The 7,355-nt window shown below is 40.2% G+C and overlaps 1 non-coding gene across 1 annotated transcript; it reads right to left on the reverse strand.

Moving 5' to 3' along the window:
* Positions 1 to 1,525: 1,525 nt before the first annotated feature.
* Positions 1,526 to 1,628, reverse strand: LOC122727028. Its single transcript, XR_006353007.1, has one exon. It is a non-coding gene; the product is annotated as a U6 spliceosomal RNA (small nuclear RNA).
* Positions 1,629 to 7,355: the final 5,727 nt, after the last annotated feature.

Raw genomic sequence — 7,355 nt, forward strand, 5'->3', positions numbered from 1 at the left:
GGCATACCATACTCCCCACAAGCCTGATATTAGGACAAACAAGAACATAGAGGCATCTGTGATAAATGAGAGTTATGGTCCTGAAGTGAGGGTTGTGGATTAGTTTGAGGGTTTCAGGTTGTTAAGGTAGGGTTTAGGACTCTCCGATCTGATAAAGATCTGCTAAGGGAAGGCACAATGGGGGCACTGAAAAATCCTTTTATCAACTTAATCTTCTTAACCTCTCTGGTTCTCAATATTCTCTTGTTTGTTGTTTTTATTTGTCCTTCATTCTTGAAGAGGACCATGACATCAGGAGATGATGTCATGACTTGCACTGAATTGGATTTAAGTGAGGAAGGGCTGTGCAAAGTCCCCAACCTCACTCTCTGCTCCAGAGCCATCTGGGTCCAGTGGCAAGATATGGATTGGGACGACTGGAGATGGCCCCAGATGTTTAAGGCAGTTGGGGTTAAATGACATAGCTGGTAAGTGTCTGAGGTGAGATTTGAACTCAGGTCCTCCCAACTTGAAGGCCAGTGCTCTATCCACTGTAACACCTAGCTGCCCCCAATCTTCTCTATGCCTTCTCTGATGCTACTCAAAATACCTATCTATCAACTTAGGCTTATTAACCATTCTGGGCCTCAGTTTCCCTCATCTATATGATCTTAAAAGTTACTTGAAGTTCAGAGACATTAAGTGACATACATGTGGTTATAGGCCTAGTAAGTGTCAGCGATGGGTTTTAACCTACATCTTCCTGGATCCAGCACTTTATCCATTTGTTCACATAGCCTTTCAGAGGGTAGAGCCAGAAAGAATAACTAATGAATTCTAGGAAAGAGTTAGCATCCCAAAAGAACCTAACATCCTAATCACTTTACTATCAAATGGTATTAGGAACATGACATGGCACAATTTCCTCAGGACAGATAATCTAGTCATTTGAGTTTAGGGTCAGCAGATTGTTTAAAGGCTGGTGTGTGTGTGTGTGTGTGTGTGTGTGTGTGTGTGTGTAACCAACTGAGAATAAGGGAGGCTGGTTATTAAAATGTGTGGAAGTCAGCTCCATAGTTCTAGTCAAACCTTCCTGCTTAACATTAATAAATCATAGAATTAAAATAAAATGTTAGAGAGCATCTATTTCAATACCTATTTTACAGATGAGGAAACAGGCTCAGAAAATTAAGTGTCATGCCCAAAGATACATTTTAAATAATAGAACTCAGATGCCATCCTCTGCCATCTGAATCCTTATCCAAAGCTCTTTCTACCCCCAACCCCTCTCATCCCAACTGCCTTCTGACTAATGTCTCAAATTATTCTCCCAGTAATAATAGCTCACATTTATATAGTGTTGTTTTTTTTTTTACTTTTTTTGGGGGGGGGTGCAGGGCAATAGGGCTTAAGTGACTTGCCCAGGGTCACACAGCTAGTAAGTGTCAAGTGTCTGAGGCTGGATTTGAACTCAGGTCCTCCTGAATCCAGGGCTGGTGCTTTATCCACTGCGCCTCCTAGCTGTCCCTTATATAGTGTTTTTAAAAGAATTATGGAATGCTTCACGAATTTGTGTGTCATTCTTACACAGAGGCCATGTTAATCTTCTGTCATTCCAATTTTAGCATGCATGCTGCCAAAGGAAGCACCTATATAGTGTTTTAAGGTTTGCAGGTCCTTTTACATATGTTATGTTGTTCCATCCTTTCCACAGCCCTGGGGAGTAAGTGCTACTACAATCCACAATGTGCAGAGGAGGAAACTGAAGCTGGGAGGTGTTAAATGACTTGTCCAGAGTCACATTGGGAAGGAAATATTTAAAGCAGGATTTGAACTCAGGTCTTCTTCACTCTGAGACCAGTGCTTAGAAAGGAATGTTGTTTCAGTCTCATAAGCTGAGACTATTCCAGCCTCATAGAAATGATCTAAAAATGCCCTCCTCTCTCTCTCTCTTCACTTCTGGACTTGGTACCTTTCAACCCTTAGGTCTTCTTTAGTCTGTATTCTGTTGTTTGCTGTTTGTCCTTTGTTCTTGAAGAGGACCAATGATGTCACTGGTGATATCTTGACTTTCGAGTAAATTGGATTTAAGTGAGAGAGGATTGTGCAAAGTCATCAGCCTCATTCTCTCCTCCAGAGTCATCAGAGTCCAGTGGCAAAATATAAGTCAAGATGACGGGTGATAGCCTAGTACTTGACTATTGTGCATATAAGATCATACATCATATAATTCGAAAGAGAAAGGAAGTTAAAGGTCATCAAGTCCAACCCTCTTATTTTGCAAATGAGGAATCTGAGGCAGAGAAGTTAAGTGACTTATCCAGAGTCATGCTGGTAGTAGCAGAGCCAAGTCAAGTCAACAAGCATTTGTTAAGTGGTTAACATTTGCCAGGAATTGTGCCAAGTGCCAGGGATACAAACTCAAGCAGAAAGACAGTCCCTCCCCTCAAGTAGCTTATATTCTAATGTGAGAAGTGAACTCATAAAAGGGAGCTAAAAAGTTGGGGAGAGGAATGAAAAGATGAAAGTCCTCAGCATGGGTTCAGTAGTATAAGGAGTGCAGCCTGGAATAGAATGCAGGCATGGATGTTCTGGGTCTTTTCCTTAATATGGAGGTTCTGGGAGGCAGCCAATCAGAGGGATAGGCCCCAGGGACAGAAGAAACATCCAGATTGTGAAATTCAGGATTTGCATCATGGTCCTGGCACTCTAAAACCAGTACTCTGCACCATGTTGCTGTCTTCTTTGCTTGGTAATTGTTTTCAGGCAGCCTTCATCTGTCTGCATTCTGTCTTCCATTATATTATATAATTATCACTTAAATATTCTCCCCCCAAGGCTTTGTATACTGTAGTTACTTAATGAATGTTTGAGTAACTTATTACATTAGAAACTAGAGCATTGCCCTGATTCTGATTGTCTTTAGGGTAAAACATACTATGTCACTTATCTCCATCCCTTTTTTGCTTCTGTAAAAATAAATAGACTCTGCTCATGGTACCCCATATCAACCACAATGCTTTTCTACCTTCCAGCCTTTGCTCACACTGTTCCTTATGTCTCCAATGCATTTCTCCTCCTCCCTCCACCTTGTCTGCCTTTAAACTCTTATTCTTTGGGGGGGTTTTTTGTTTTTGTTTGTTTTTTTGCAGGGCAATGAGGGTTAAATGACTTGCCCAGGGTCACACAGCTAGTAAGTGTCAAGTGTCTGAGGCTGAATTTGAACTCAGGTCCTCCTGAATCCAGGGCTGGTGCTCTATCCACTGTGCCACCTAGCTGCCCCATGTATGTTCTATCAAATGTCAGCCCTTCTTAGTTTCAATTTCTACCCCTGAAAACTGGGGTTTGTCATTTGGAGGTGTACTGGAACAAGCTTTAACTGGCCTGCGAGAGCTGATTGTAAAATTTTCAGCAGTGAGCATTTACACCTCAGAAATCAACAAGTGCTACAAATCAGGCCTTGATTCATTATTTTATTGATTGCCTAGACATAAGAAAGTGATGCAGAAAATGTCAATAGTAGATTAAAATAAAAATTATATCCTTCAGTTTTCAAAGAGCCGGGTTGTTAAACATGTACCAGTAAACCCTTGCCTATAGCACTCAATTCATAGGTATGCTGCAAGGATCACATGAGATAATATGTGTAAAGACCTTAGAAAACCTTGAAGCAATGAATTTTTGAAATATAATATTCTCTTCTCCAGGAAGACTTCCCTGTTTCTCCCAAGTGGTAATGACACCCTCCCTCCATTCCTTCCCTCCCCTCCTTCCAAAAGTGCTTTACACCTCTCTGATATAGTCATTATTGTGTATAGATATTGTTATTGAGTTGTTTTAGTAGTGTCCAATGCTCTTTGAGCACATCTGGGGTTTTCCTGGCAGAGATTCTGGAGTGGTTTGTCATTTCTTTCTCCAGCTCATTTTATAGATGAGGAAACTGAGGCAAACATGGTGAAGTGACTTGCCTAGGTCACACAGCTAGTAAGAGCTTGAGACCAGATTTGAACTCAGGAAGAAGGGTCTTCCTGACTCTGGGCCCAGTGCTCTATCCACTGTACCGCCTAGCTGCCCTTGTGTATGGATATTTCTGTATAATCTCATATCCTCCAATTCACATAGCTCCATGAAGGCTGGGACTATGCCTTATATAAACTTTGTATCTCCTCCAGTTCTAAGTACAGTGCTCTGTACAATAAATGGCAACTGTTTGTTGACTGTTTTTATAAAGCGGGTTTGTTTTGTTACTTCATTTAAAGGGATGAGGCTAAGTTACTGAAATGCTAAGGGGAAATACTTAGGAAATTTCACTTCCAAGGTAGTCTCATGAAATGAATCCTGAAGATGACTTCAGGCTATGGTTGAAAGAGTTCTGGTATGAGAGGTCTACCTTAGCCACTAATGAGTTGTGTGACCTTGGATGAATTGCCTCTCTGAGCCTCAGTTTGCTGATCTGAGAAATGGCAATAATGATACCACCTTACCCAGATGACAAATCATCTAATGGGAGGAACAAATGAACTAATGTGAATATTCAGGTATACATCAATCAGTTAATCAATAGGTATTTATTAAGTAATTAATATATACCAGGTGCTGAGAAATACATAAACAAAAATGGTTAAATCCCTACTTTTGAAGGATTTATAATCTCATAGGAGAAGATGACATTTATACATATAGGTATAGTCAAGCTTTGTGCCATACCTCATGTGAAGATAGGCTTTTTGTTAATCTAGATGGCAGCAGTCCCATTAAAGCGGTTATAGGGGTTGGGGGGTGGGGTGTACACTGTTGCTAGATGAGAGCAATATCTCCCATGTAGCAATCTTTTTTAATTGTTATTTCTTTATCTAGCTATCTATTTATTCATTCATTTATTTATTTATGCATTTATGTATGTATGCATTCATTCATTCATCCATCCATCCATTTATTTGTTCATTTATTTATTTATTCATTAATTCATTTATTTGTTTATTTATTTTTTGTGGGGCAATGAGAGTTGGGTGATTTGCCCAGGGTCACACAGCTAGTAATTATTAAGTGTCTGAAGCCGGATTTGAACTCAGGTCCTCCTGAATCCAGGGCCAGTTGCTTTATCCACTGTGCCACCTAGCTGCCCCCCATGTAGTAATTTTTAACCTTTTCTAAGTCATGGACCCCTCTGGAAATCTGGTGGTGTCTATGAACTCCTTCCCACTATTTTTTTCTTTAAAGCCATGATATAAAATATGTAGCATTAAAAAGTAAGCCAATTATATTAATATAGAGTTATCAAATTCTTTTTCCAAATGAGTTCACAGCTCCCAGATGACAAACCAGCAGGGTCTTGTCAGGGGCAAACACAACAAACTCCCACCACTCAGCTGGCCATTTAACTTGTTACCTTATTAATTCTTTCACACAGGTTTGAAGGCTATCAAGGGGTATGTCCTGTTATTTCCTCATACCTTCCCACAAATGGTAAACTAATTAATTATTTATGAGCCTCGCATTGATTTTTTTAAAAAGAGAAATATCTTTTTTCATAAACTTCCTCTCTTCTTTTAATCTCAAACCATAGTTTCATAGGCTTAAACAGAAATGTTGCTAAAAGAAAAAGTTATTTTTTCCAACAATCATACTAGCCTTGAGAAAGGTTACAACCATAGTCAACTATAAACAATGCTGTTACCTGCTGACTCCTCCATAGCAATGGAATCCCAGTCCAACAATTCAGTTATCTCACGGTGTCTTCTACACAGAATAAAAGTTAAACTCAGTTCTCTCAAAGTATCTCTTCACACTCTCCAAAGTGACAGCTAATTCTCATGGATTCTTGCAATCTCATTTTCCGTGACAGTTAACTCTCCAAGAAATTCTCTCAGTCTTCTCTCAATCCTCACACAGACTCTTAGCCATGACAGTTAACTCTCCCAAGATGACAGGATCACAGGTTTAGAGCTGAAAGGGACTTTAGATGCCATCAAGTCCAATCCCCTTCATTTTACAAAGGAGGAAACTGAAGCATAGAGAATGTTAAATGACTTGCCCACAATGACACATTATTTGATGCTGGATTTGAATCTAGGTCCTCTTGACTCTAAGCCCATCATACTATCCACTATGTCATAGTGGCCCAAGCTTTTATTTCTTCTCTCTTAAAGGCTCACTAATGGTATCTGGAATCTCTGCAAGAGAGGTGATTTGTGCCTAGGCATAGATAGGTATATAGAGTAATTGGTAAAGGTAGATATATTGGTATATTTATATAGAGTAATTGATGGGAGCAGCTAGATGGCACAGTGGATAGAGTGCCTGGCCTGGAGTCAGGAAGACTCCTCTTTATGAGTTCAAATCCAGTCTCAGACACTTATTAGCTATGTGACCCTAGGCAAATTACTCATCCCTGTTTGTCTCAGTTTCCTCATCCTCAAAATGAGCTGGAAAACGAAATGGCAAATCATTCCAGTATCTTTGCCAAGAAAAACCCAAGTTGGGTCACGAAAAGTTAGACACAACTGAAAAATGACTCAACAACAAAATGGGTGGGGGGGAGATATTAGCAGATGGGGGAGGTGAATCGGAATGGGCTTTATGTAAAAGGTGAGGCCTGAGTTTTAGAGGAGATTGAAGATTCTCAGAGAATGGTGAGGAGGAAGCATTTTCCGTGCATGGAGGGCGATCAATTCAAAAAGCATGGAAATAGGGGCTGGAGTTCTGTGTATGAAAAACAGTAAAAAGGTCAGTTTGGCTAGACGGTAGACTGTGTGAAAGGGGGAAAAATGTGTAATGAGGCTGAAAAAGTAGGTTGGAAACACGTTGTGAAGGACTTTAAATGCCAAACAGAGGAGTTTATATTTGATCCTGGAAGTAATAGGAAGCCACTGGAATTTATTGAGTAGCCGAGTGACATGGTTAGGCCTGCACTTTAGGAAAATCACTTTGACAGCTGTGTGAAGTATGGGGACAGACATGAAGCAGGGAGACCAATTAGGAAGTTATTGCAATAGTACAGGCAAGAGAGAACGTGGGCCTGAGCTACAGTGGTGGCTGTGTGAGAAGAGAGGAGAGCATGGGTATGAGGTTTGATATGATGGTAGAAGCCACAATATTGGGCTTATATTATACATAGCATATGTAATAATATTATTTGGCTTATACAATACAAATCCAATATTTCTATTTGTATATAATATTCGTATATGTAGGGTGGGTGAGAGTGAGGAGTCAAGCATGACACCAAGATTACAAATCTTGATTAAAAGGATTGTACGGGGCAGCTAGGTGGCGCAGTGGATAGAGCACCGGCCCTGGAGTCAGGAGTACTGAAAAAGAACTAAACAACAATAACAAGAAAAATAGGGGTGTTCAGAAGACGGGTGAGTTAGGGG

The sequence above is a fragment of the Dromiciops gliroides genome, chromosome 4 (assembly GCF_019393635.1).
Source record: "Dromiciops gliroides isolate mDroGli1 chromosome 4, mDroGli1.pri, whole genome shotgun sequence".
NCBI lineage: Eukaryota > Metazoa > Chordata > Mammalia > Microbiotheria > Microbiotheriidae > Dromiciops > Dromiciops gliroides.